Here is a 12,542-nt window from a genome sequence, read left to right as displayed (position 1 = left end):
TGGTCTACAAAAGGCATAGAGTGTGAATGCATCGGAAAGGTGGTTTCTTTTCCATAGAACCACCCCTGTTTTGTCTGCCGCTCTAATAACCAGCACAGCTGCTTCGAGGCAGGTTTACTGTGTAAGGGAGAGGGCCCTGTACCACCACGGTTGCCTGGGAGCAAGCTTAGAACGCTGTTCCATCCGGTCGTGTGGATGGGGTATCTGTAAAACTGTGCTGCAGCCTTGACTAGTGAAGGAGCTGTGGCATGGTCCAGAGACATGGATCTTCTCCACTTTTTAAGGTGGAACAACATTTTTAACCAAACTGGGTATTATAACTGGGTCCCCCTAGTGTAGAGGGGCTCACAGGGTGGCCCTCCATTTGGAGGCTGGAGGTTTCCCAGCTGCTAAAGGGATGTTGGTGATTTTTGTGCTCACACTCCATTTTGGAGGGGTTTTCTTTATTCCTCCAGGCATGATAGAGCAGGATCCCCTAACAGAGCACGCTGTCTCGGAATGGTTTATTCTGGATACATCATTATCATTTGTGCAGGGTATTAACAGAAGGCAGATAATCAGCTGGTGTTTACATTCCAGCAGGGAGCTGCTGGGTGAGTCTCTGGCTGTAACGCCTCCTCCTGTTAGCATTCCACTCCGAAGGAGGATTGCATTGCCGGTGAAAGGTTCCAGATACCCAGCCCCATGCATAGAACAGGTACAGCAGGGACAGCTGCAGGCAGGGCAAGCTTCCCTGCCCATTTACCTCAATCCTGACCCGGAAGGTGGGCGAGGTCACCTCTGGGCATCAGAAGTTCATTCAGTCTCTATGGCCTATTCCGTTCGTGCCAAGAGAAGGGTTGGCGATGCATGTGTTGGGGATGGGGGTAGGTTGCCATGTTGTTGGCAACTGGGGCATTTGTCCGCTGAACGGCTGCCCACAAAACTCATTGCACAAAGGGCTGCCTTGCATCTGCCAGATCACCATTGAGCTGGGCCAGATCTGAACCAGAAGTGAGAGACCCTGGGCCAGCTCCTCAGTTGGTATAAATTGACATAGCACGGGTGAAAGTCAGGGATGAAGCTAGCCTGGCCAAGGATCTGGTTCTTACCCTTTTTTTTAAAGTACCTGTTGGTGTTTGGTTTTGCAACACCTCTGCCCAGCCCATAGCCAAAATGATGTCCGTTCTTCATGCAGTTGATCAGCCTCTGGCCCCTTGCAAGGCCAAAATTCTTTGTGCATGAGCAGGTGCATGGGGAGGAAAGCTCAGGAATATTGGTAGCTGGTAGAAAGGCATCCCAGAGTACTTGGCTCCCTGCAATAGCTGGGGAAAGGTCACTAGTTTGGCAGAGCGCCGCGGAGGCTGGTGACCTCAAAAGCGGGGAGGCGAAACTGACACATAAAGAAGCTACTTGGAACCAGTTTGTAACAGTGGGCACAGATAATGCGTATGACCTGAGCCAGGGTAAGTGCTGCCAGACTTGTGGAATGTCCACTGCTCAAGGGCACATGAGAACACATAGAGTTTATCCGAGGACGCTGTTTATTCTGCGTCAATCATGTTTTAAACAGCCTGGCATCGAGGTAACCAATTGGAGCTTTTGCCAAGCTTGCAGCCTCGAAACAATCACCTTATTGCAGGGGGATCCCGGGCAGCTGCCTCTCGGCCTAGGAGGCTTTTATTTCCCTCGTGGCCTTCCGGTTTTTACAGGACTTTAATAGACATAAGCTCCCTGTTGTCTGATGGCTGGGAGTGCATCCTCAAGCGGTCTCCCCTATCGCAAGCCAGCAGCAGTCCCCCATTTCCTGCTGCCCGTCAGCACAGGTGCAGCAAAAGCAAAACCTGCTGCACATCTTGGAATGTAGCTCTACCAGCAAAGCCTGAAAGATCCCACCGGGATGATTTCAGATAAGGCCACTTAGAGGCTCGCTCTTATCTAAACACTGACATACAGTTACAGCAGCAATTATTTGGGTAGGGAACTGCAGGCTTATACAGTCTATCAGAGGTGTATTCCAATGCTTGAGCAGCGGGTTGGCTATATAGACTTGTTGGCATCGGGCTGGGAGTCAGGGGACTTGGCTTCAATTCTTGGCTCTGCCACAGACTCCCCCTGTGACTTTGGACAAGTCACTTAATGTCTCTTGTTTAGCCTAACCAAAAGAAGGCTGGGGGGGAGATATGATTGCTCTTTATAAATATATCAGAGGGATAAATACCAGGGAGGGAGAGGAATTATTTAAGCTCAGTACCAATGTGGACACAAGAACAAATGGATATAAACTGGCCATCAGGAAGTTTAGACGTGAACTTAGATGAAGGTTTCTAACCATCAGAGGAGTGAAGTTCTAGAACAGCCTTCCAAGGGGAGCAGTGGGGGCAAAAGACATATCTGGCTTCAAGACTAAGCTTGATAAGTTTATGGAGGGGATGGTATGATGGGATAGCTTAATTTGGGAAATTAATTGATCTTTGACTATTAGCGGTAAATATGCCCAATGGTCTGTGATGGGATGTTAGATGAGGTGGGATCTGAGTTACTACAGAGAATTTTTTCCTGGGTGTCTGGCTGGTGAGTCTTGCCCACATGCTCAGGGTTTAGCTGATTGCCGTATTTGGGGTCGGGAAGGAATTTTCCTCCCGGGGAGATTGGCAGAGGCCCTGCAGGTTTTTCGCCTTCCTCTGCAGAGTGGGGCACGGGTCACTTGCTGGAGGATTCTCTGCACCTTGAGGTCTTTAAACCACGATTTGAGGACGTCAGTAACTCAGACATAGGTTAGGGGTTTGTTACAGGAGTGGGTGGGTGAGATTCTGTGGCCTGCGTTGTTCAGGAGGTCAGACTGGATGATCAATGGTCCCTTCTGACCTTAAAGTCTATGAGTCTCTCTAGGCCTCAGTTCCCTATCTGTCGAATGGAGATGACAACATTATCTTTTGTCTGCCTTTTCTGTTTCGACTGCAAGCTCTATGGGGCAGAGACTGTTTCTCACAGCACTTAGAACAACAGGGCCCCAAACCTCAGTTGTGGCCTCCAAACACACTTGTAATAATAACACTAATAATAGCGTTGGGAGGTAGGAGCTGCTGGGTCTAATCCCAGCTCTGACTCCCTGTGAGATGAGATTGAATCTCAGAACCTCATCATTCACGTACCAGGAAGCCAGCCTTCCGCCCTCACTGGAACACCACCGCCTGTTCCGTGGGAGTTCTGAATCCATGAGCATCGTGATCTCTGATGGCCTCAAAAATCTATGACCCTCTGGTGGCTTCACTGAGAAGTGTATGGTGACAGTGATCTCTTCCTGCTCCCACACCTGCCCCTGGCACTGTCCTTGTGATTCTTGCACTCTCACCCGAAGGACTTCAGGCTGTTCGTTCCACCCCGAGACCCTTCGCCTGTGGCCTTCTTCTTTGGCTCTGGCATAACGAAGCGCTTGGAAGCAGGTTTCCCATTCAGACTTCAAATGGCTGTCTTTCAGCTCAGGGCTGGCAGTGGAGGGCTCTGCCTCTCTCTCCCCTCAGCTTTTCCAGAAAAACATTTTGGTCTATGAATTGCTGTTTTCTTCCTTTCGCCCTGCCTGTTGGCGTCTCTGTTTCCACAAATCTTCCCCACAGGTACTTTCCCAAATGTTTGGCTGCAGGTTTACATGTGTAGGATCGCCCGGATTTTAACAATGCCCCTTTGACTTTGTATAGTGTCTGGATAACGTTATGTTGCTCCAGAAAGGTAATATCTCTCCCTACACACACACGCATGCACCCAGAGGTATGATGGGCAGCAGTTAAGCAACTAGGCTAGGAATTGGGAGAACTGGATGCTATCCCCAGTTCTGCCTCTGAATTGCTCTGCATCTTTAGGCTAGTCACTTAGCGCCAGGTTTTTAAAGGCATTTAGGCTCATAAAGATACAGATACACCGAACTCCTATTGAAATTAATGGGAGTTCGGCACTTAGGTGCTTCTGAAAATCCCGCTAGGCATCCATCTGCATCTTTAAGCACCTAAATGCCTTTAAAAATGTTGTTCTTACCTTCTCTGTGCCTCTGTGTGTGGGGCCCTGGTTCCTTACTGGGGACTCTAAGCATTATTGCAATACAAATAATCATGTGTCTTGAGATCGACAGATAAGGATTATGAAGTTATTGTTTTTATTACTGGGGGGGCTGCCAAACTTAATGATTGTTTGTGCTCTGAGATCCTTGGAGGAAAAGGGTTGAATTGTTACATTGATTCCCATGCAGCTTTCAGACATCTTCCAGCCACTGCATTTCCTCCACCGCTAAGCAAAACACATGTGCATACGCACACAAAGAGCCAGCCAAGGATGGGTGCACAACTGGTTTAAGGTTAAATGCCAGATTAGCTCAATCCTTGGCAAGGAGGCAGAATTGTGGTATTTGCTTATTCGCTTGCCATCATGCGACTCACAGAGCTTTAAATAAAACAGATTTGAAACCCCGATGCAAAGGGTTTTAATGCCTGATTCTACACAGCAGAACTGCTGTCCCAGCACATGGCCTCAGACAGAAACCTAGTCAGTACCACTTCTGTAAATTGTCTGGAAGGGGGGAAAATAGGTCAGGAACTGTGTCTTCTTTCATTAGTTTCTTCTTGTGCTGCTGCTGAAAGATCTGTCTGAGTTCTTGGGGCTGGTTTTTAGACTCAGATCAGCCCTGTGGAAGCCTGTCTCCTGGGTCTGAGCTGAAGTCTGGAGGGGATTTTAGTCTTGTGCATATCTGTTTGGATTGAATCTCTCCTACTCTGCCCCCATTTCCTGAGAGTGGTGTGTAAGATGATGTCGTTTCAGGTAATCTGATAAGTGCTGACCTGGCATGGCAGCCTCACGGGAGAGATGAATAGCTTTGAAATCCAGGTATTAGAGAGAGTTTTGTGGAGATTCAACCACTTTCATAGGGGGCTAGGATCAAAATGTGATGCTGTTTGGAAAGGTTCCGAGTATTTCCACTCCAGTAGGGAAGATGCAGAGAGTGTACCAGCCCTTTGTGCTGCTGGTGGGGGGGGGAGGGTGTTGGTTTGGGTTTATAAAATTTATAGCTGTGTTTATTGGGGGGGAAATCCCTTTACTGTGCCCTAAAAATGTTCTTTTCCATACCGTTCATATTAGGTGAGGAGTGTGGAAATTGAGCCTGAAGTATCAGGCTTCCTGATCTCACGGGAATGAGAAACAGGCAACTGCAGCAGGACCCGCAGGGACGACAGAGCTTTACATCCCTGGGGTTCAAGGCATCTTACAAAGGATTCTGTGTCCTTAATGCCCAGAAGTCTGGCACCCAAGGATCACAAAGTACTTTACAAACACCAGCTCCCACAGTCCCTCTGTACAGCATGTGTGTCTTGTCGGTCACCATTTTACAGAAGGGGAAAACTGAGGTGGCGAGAGAGGCTAAAGTGACTTTCTCAAGGCCACAAGCAAGTCAGTGTCAGCAGCATCCTGACACCCAGTCCTGTGCCTTCATAAGAACGGCCATACTGGGTCCTATTCTGTCTTCTGACAGTGGCCGATGCCAGGTGCTTTGGAAGGAATGAACAGAACAGGGGATCATGAAGTGATCTATCGCCTGTCGTTCATTCCAGCTCCTGGCAAACAGAGGCTAGGGACACTTCAGAGAATGGTTTTGCATCCCTGCCCATCCTTTCTGCATAAAACCGTGCAATAGAACAAGCTGTTTTAAAGAAGAGTAACATTAGTGCAAAGAAGAGTAACATTAGTGCAATGCTGCCCACATTGATTGTTGCTGAGGTCTCCTGCATGTCTGCATCCATTGATCCTGCCAGCGGGTGGGGGTCGGGGGTGTGAGCTCCAGGCAAGATCTTTGATTCTATGCCACTTCTTGTAACAGGTAGAGGTTTGCCTTGGTATGCCTGGCATAATTCCTTCTCTGGCTGCTGCTGTTGTGTACCAATTGTCTGCCCACTCCTTTCCTCTACACCAGAGGTGGCTGCATTTTAGTGGTAGGTGAAAATAGAGCATGTCTGAATTCTGATCTGTGAGATACAAGATCTCTCTCTCGCTCTCTGCCTCCTTACATGCATCCCACTAGTAATGGTTTTAATATGAGAAACTACAAATATTTCATCCCCCGGTGTGGTGGTTGTTTCAAAGTAAGCTGATACCAGCTGACACGCAATCTCAGCCCCGCACGGTGTCTTAATGGTCACGCACGGTTGATTAGCTGGAGGTAGAGCTGCTCAGACTCTGTTGACAGCTCTCCTAGCCTTCCACAGCAGCAGCCGCCTACCGACTGCTTTCCTGCTAGCCAGGGCCAGGTGAAAGGTCCCTTAATCGGCTTGCAAATCTATGGCGAGGGTCTCGTGCATGCGGGAGGCAGAATACAAAGGCTGCAGCTCTGGGATGTAATCAGGTGACAGGATCAGGGTACAGGGATCGCTGCTGGGTAGAGCCCGGAGAGGATTAGGTTTGTGGACAGTAACTACCAAAGCTGTGCCTGGGTCACTCCTATTTGTGTGCGTAAATCATACTCCCCCTCCACCCCCAGGAATGTGCGGCATTTACATAGGGCTTATTGTCACTCAGTGGCCCCAAAGCCCCTCACAGACCCTAAGCGTCACAGCTCTCCTGTGACGTATCGCCTTCATTTTACTCGGGGGAACTGAGTCCCAAGCCAGAGACTCACGATGTGGGTTTAAGCAAGTCACCAGTGGCCTGATTTTCAGTGGTGCTGCACACCCGTGGGTCTCTTTGGGCCTGATACGCTTGCTAAAGCCCTTTTGCATTGCCAGAGTGGTGTAAAAGGGGCTGAGTTTAAATGAGAATCAGGCCCTTTGCCTTCAGTAGGAGTTGAGCATCAGCATCTCTGAAAATCAGGCCATGGGTGACTTGCTTAAACTCACATCGTGAGTCAGTGACAGAGCTGGAAATAGACACAGTAATCCTCACCATCTATCTCCTGGACTAACCACTAAACCCTACATCTAAAAATAGAACCCTGTGCCCCAGCTTCTGTTCCTTCCCCACCATCAGCATCCGCTAGGCAAACAAACAAACTCCCGTCTAGAGCTGGGCCCAGAACCCAAGGATATTGACTCCCATTCCCTCTGCTAGAGCCAGGAGTAGTACCTAGGTATCACAACTCCCAGTCCTGTGCTCAGGTCACTAGGCCACGCTAAACTCTTCAGTGGAAAAAATTAAAGGAAACAAAACTACAGCGTTTTGTGTTAAAGGCAGAGTTTCTGCTTCTGTAGAGAGAGGATTTCACCCCCTTCCCACACACGCAGCTGCCCCACTGCTGGCAAAGGCAGGGCAAGGAAGGCCTGACTTTACTTTGCTGTATGAGCTGAAATCTCGGAGTCGTTTATAAACTGGGGACACTGGGAGCTACGTGTGGGCTAGAAAGAGAGAGAATGAAAGCTCTAATTAAAAATTAAGGAAAATAGCAATGAAAAGGAGGGAGGCAGGCTATGCTACACGCGTTGCATGTGGGCGATAATCCCTGGCTGCCCAGCCTCATCCAGGGGGATGCTCTATGAAGAGAACGGTGGTTCTCAACCTTTTTCCTTCCAGGACCCCTGGTCAATCCTCCATTCCTCTAGTAGGATCTCTCTCCCATTTAGCAATAGGGGAGGGGCAAGTGGTCGTGACCCCACCCCCGATTAAGACTGCCTGGGATAGATAATCAAATAACCTTTCCTTTGGTGTTCTGGAGTTAGCATCCTCTTTTTTTACCGTGTGGGAAAGTTGATTGCCAGAAATGTTCTCCTCCTACAGGAGGCAATAATAATAATATTTGGTTTGTCTTTCTGACGTATCTTTCATCCAGAATGGTCCCTAAACTATTTCTAAGCTATGCATATGTGACAGGTTCCCCCCGGGGTGCCACCTGGAACTGGGGTACCACTGAGCCCCCTGACCCACCAGCCTGGGCTCCCTCTCACACTGTACTGCTGTGACAAGCTGCAAAGCCCTCCAGTCTGCACTTTCACCAGCATACATATGGGTAGGGGCACACCGAGCTGCAGTTACATGCAGGCTCTCTGACCAGCCCCTTCATGGGATGGCTACTCCCAGCTCCTCAGGCATGCACCCCCTCTGGAGTAGAAACCCAAAATTATACCGTCTTGTGCTGTACAGCATAAGCTTATAAAATTCGCCCCCTCCCTCAATATGGAGAGGAATATGCAACAGCCTTTTGCCCCGAGTTATGATTCCCACATACTTCACTCCAATTCACTGGTTTAGATAAAGCAAAAACAAGTTTATTAACTATAAAAGATAGATTGTAAGTGATAGCAAACAGATCATAGCAGATTACCTAGCAAATAAACAAAAAACACAAACTAAGCTTACTATATTAAATAGATTGGATATGAATAACAGATTCTCACCCTAAGAGATGATACAAACAGGTTGCAGATTCTTACGGGGCAAGCTACGCTTGCTTACAGCTTGGAATCCCCAGGTGTTTCGTTCACAGGCTAAAAATCCCGTTAGTCTGGGTCCAGTTCAGTCTTTGTTCCTCGGGTGTTTCTAGGAGTCTTCTTGTGTGGGGAGTGAAGAACAGCTGATGGTGTCACTCCCTGCCTTATATAGCTTTTGCATAAGGCGGGAACCCTTTGTTCCGAAAGCTTGGATCCCAGACCAGTCTGTGGAAAAATACTGACATCCCAAGATGGAGTCTAGAGACATGTGGTCTCATCACATGTCCTTGTAGAGTCCGAGCAGCCATCACTCACAGGCTGTCTGGAGCGTTCTCTGGAAGGCTCCCCAGGTGGGTGATAAGCTTCTCCTAAGGTCTATTGTTTTTCTCTAATGGCCCATTTCCCTGAATAGCCCCCCCTCCCCCATCTAGACCAGAGGTTCTCAAACTTCATTGCACTGTGACCCCCTTCTGACAACAAAAATTACTACACGACCCCAGGAGGGGGGCCTGAAGCCTGAGCCCATCCAAGCCCTGCTGCCCCAGGCAGTGGGGCTTGGGCTTCAGCAAGTCTAAGCCGTCCCTGGCGACCCCATTAAAATGGGGTCATGACCCACTTTGGAGTCACAACCCACAGTTTGACAACCACTGATCTAGACCGAAAATATCTTGTCTAGTGGGCGTTCCCCAGGTGTAACTACATTTGAAATACAACTACATATCAATCTTCATAACTTCCGATACAAAAATGATACATGCATACAAATTAGATAATCATATTTAGCAAATCATAACTTTTCCAATGACACTTCACATGACTTACCTTGCATAAAATACATCATAATTATGTCATAATCATATCATCATAATATCACTGTGAAGAATATGGGGTGCAGTGTCACAGCATATATGCAGGAGCCACTTCACCCACCAGTGATGTGCAGCCACCATGGGCATGTCTACACTGCACAGGGCTGACTCAGGTTTGAGTTCAAGGCCCTAAGACTCTGCTAGGGGGGTGGGTCAGAACCCACGTCATGCTGTGACTTGGGTCCATTCCCTGTCGTTTTGCAGAGTGGACGCAGCTGGAGCAGCAGACCTGAGTCGGAAGGTCTGCCTAGTGCAAGGTGGATGTGCAGCCCAGCTGTGAGACTGGGTCTGGCAGTTGTAAGCCCAGGTTTACCATGCGGTGTGGATGCTCAGGTGCATGCGTGGGAACGTCAAGTCCACAAACGTTTGCAGGGCAGTGTGTAAATACCCCGGGAAGGTAGGTTGTGACAGCTGTTTAACAGCACGTAGCTGGTTAGGGCTGGGAGCGAGGCATTGCCGAGTCTAGTTGAAGAGTCAGGGAACTGAAGTGTTCCGGAATGAGTTGTATTTGGGTCAGGACATCAGCTCTCAAAGAGCTTTGCAAAGGATGGGTGAGTATCATCAACCACTTTTTGCATTTGGGGAAACCGAGACACGGGGAGAGGAAATGACTTGCCCAGGATAACAGAGTTTGGAATATGTTTTAGGGGTTTTCAGATTGCGAGGCAGTATGGAAATGTAAGGTTGTTGTCGTTATAAGTCAATATGGGTCTTGGATTGGTGTAAGGCTGAACTTTGGTTTTCTGTGTGCATGGGTCCCTGATTCTGTCCTTCTCTGTGTCCCATTATCACCGGTGTTATTTGTATTATAGTAGCACTTCAAGGACCCAGCTTTGATGAGGACCTCATTATGTCAGGTGCGATCCATACAGGTAGTAAGAGACAATCCTTGCCCTAAAGAGCTTGCAATTGAAATAGACAAAGAGTGGGAGGGGAAACTGAGTCACAGAGCTGGGAAGAGACTTGCCAAAGGTCACTCAGCAGGTCAGTGACAGAGCCAGTCACTCAGTGGTTGACTCCTGCCCCCACAGAAGTCAATAGCAAAACTCCTCTTGACTTCCACGGGGCCAAGATTTCACCTCAGGTCTCCTGAGTCACAATCGTGTGCTACATCTGCTCAACTATACTGCCACCACTATGATCGCTAAGAGCTCAAGACCCATCTACTGAGTGGCAGCAAATTAAACTTGTAATTTAAACAGTTCCAAGAAATAAATGAATACAAAGCCGAATGCACTTGTTTGGACCTTGGGTGAGTTCGATACGTTCACCGTCACTGAGATTCTCATATTATTATAACCCTATTCTGGGCCAGATCCTCAGCTGGAGACAAATGACGGGGCTGTCTTGGTTTGAAGGGGACTATGCTGACTTCCATCAGCTGAGTATCTGGCCCAATAATCCCCTGAAAATAAGGAGCGTACCAGGGACACGCTGACACAATCACCTTCGCTACCGCTCGTCAAGAGCCCTGGTAGACTAGCAGACAATATGGGTATTGAACAGGCTACAGCCGCTGGTGTGTGACAGGACCGTCTGTACTGGGCCAACGGGCTATTAATGGCCTATTGTCCAGCTGGCCAAACACGAGATACAGTCTCTCAGGTTAACCCCAGCCAAAGAATAAGCTCCTATCGGCTCTTGGTTGCCGAAATAATGACTGTCATTTTAGTGCCTTCACTCAGAGCCATCAAGCGTTGCAAGGCTGTGACAGAGGGTCCTAGTGTGAAGTGCTGACTACACCGCCTGGGGCTGCTGGCCATGGAGAGGCAGAGATACAAAGGAAATACAAGCCCCCTTTGTGTGATCCTGTTACTGGGCTCATTGTCAGGACTTAGGGGATGGAACTGCTTATCCAGCAAAACAGCTCTCCTGCCCGTGTGCAGCAGTGTGCTGAGTGCAGGTTATGGTAGCTGGAGGCTGGACCTGGAGGAAGCTTTGTGTAAATTTTGCCTTGTGAGGCCTGGCAGGGTCTCTCTCTTGTGCTTTGGACACTAGGTTTGGATATAGCTTCCCTCGCTTCTAGTCATCGCTTTGGTTCGGGTGCATTACCATTTCTGCTTCGCCGGGACCCCACCGGGTTACCTCGTTGTCTTCACGGGTCCCGTGAGTGAGGAGTGTTGTCGGGGGAGATGGGGGTTGAGCAAAGGAGTAGGATCAAAATCACAGTGCGCAAGGTGCTGTACATGTGCAGAGCGACTGAGAGTCCCTTCCCCACCAGGCTGACAATCAAAGAAAGACAGACGAAAGGTGGGAGAAGGGAAGCTTTATCCTGGTATTCAGGATGGGGAAACTGAGGCACGGCGCGAGTAAGTGGGAGGTGGGAATTGAACCTCTCAACTTCCTCTCTGACCAGGGCCTGGGGACTTGGAAGCTCGGGGAGTTCCCTGTGCCAGAAACGGGCTGCTGATAATTGCAAACGTGCTGTTGCTGACGCCAATGTGAGGGAAAAGCTGCAGCCCAGGAAATGGAGTCAGTCCCTCAAGGAGCTACGTTCTTCTTTCAAGCAAGTGCTTGATGCAAACAGCCTGCCCTGGGATCCGGGCTCCTGCTCTTTGCTGCGGGGCTCCTGTAGATTGATAGGAGTTGACTGCCCTCCCCTCCTTGCAGGAGCATGATCTCCCGGCAGGGGTCTTTGTTTCCTGCCTAGGAGTGAAATGGCAGGGCCTCTGAACGGCACAGCTCAGCAGCAGGAGAACTGAATGCCAAGCAGGGCTGTGGCCTTGTTCTCTCCCCTCATCACTCACGCTTCCTGGAGAGCAACTGGCACAGACAGCTGCATGGGGAGGCGAGGGGAGTTCCCAGGGCTCCCCCGGGGCTGGATTGAATGAGTTTCCTGTGGGTAAACAGCGTCATTAGGAACCAGAGACAGGGAGAGATTTTAAGCCAAGAAGAGGAGACCCTTATATCTCTGTCGATAGGGTGCTACGGAATCTGTTGTGGGAATAGCTGTGCAGTGTGCATGCCTCATCACCAGCAGGCGGGCTTAGTAATAAAGGCCCAGGACTTACATGGCATGAGCTGGCTGAATAGTAATGCCTATTTCTGACCTAGAGCGTTTCGTCAGTAGGTCTCAAAGCGCTTCGCAATCTATTAGTGTGTTTATCTGCACCACGCCCCCATGAGGTCAGGCAGGGCTCTTAGCCCTAGTTTTTATAGATGGGGACCTGAGACACAGAGAGGCCAAGTGACTTGGCCAAGGTCACACAAGAATTGCATGGCAGGAGCTGGGAATTGCACCTGGGTCTCCACATCCTAAGCAAGTGCCCTAACCACTATTAACTGTTACCACTCA

General features: G+C 49.2%; 1 protein-coding gene across 1 annotated transcript in view; it reads left to right on the top strand.

The window, feature by feature from the left end:
- Positions 1–12,542, top strand: part of CDK18 (cyclin dependent kinase 18) — a 70,708-nt gene that overhangs the window by 14,585 nt on the left and 43,581 nt on the right. The gene's annotated exons all lie outside the window — the stretch shown is intronic.

Source organism: Malaclemys terrapin, chromosome 4, assembly GCF_027887155.1.
Source record: "Malaclemys terrapin pileata isolate rMalTer1 chromosome 4, rMalTer1.hap1, whole genome shotgun sequence".
NCBI lineage: Eukaryota > Metazoa > Chordata > Testudines > Emydidae > Malaclemys > Malaclemys terrapin.
The sequence above is the reverse complement of the archived record's forward strand: the minus strand, read 5'-3'. Positions and strand labels throughout refer to the sequence as shown.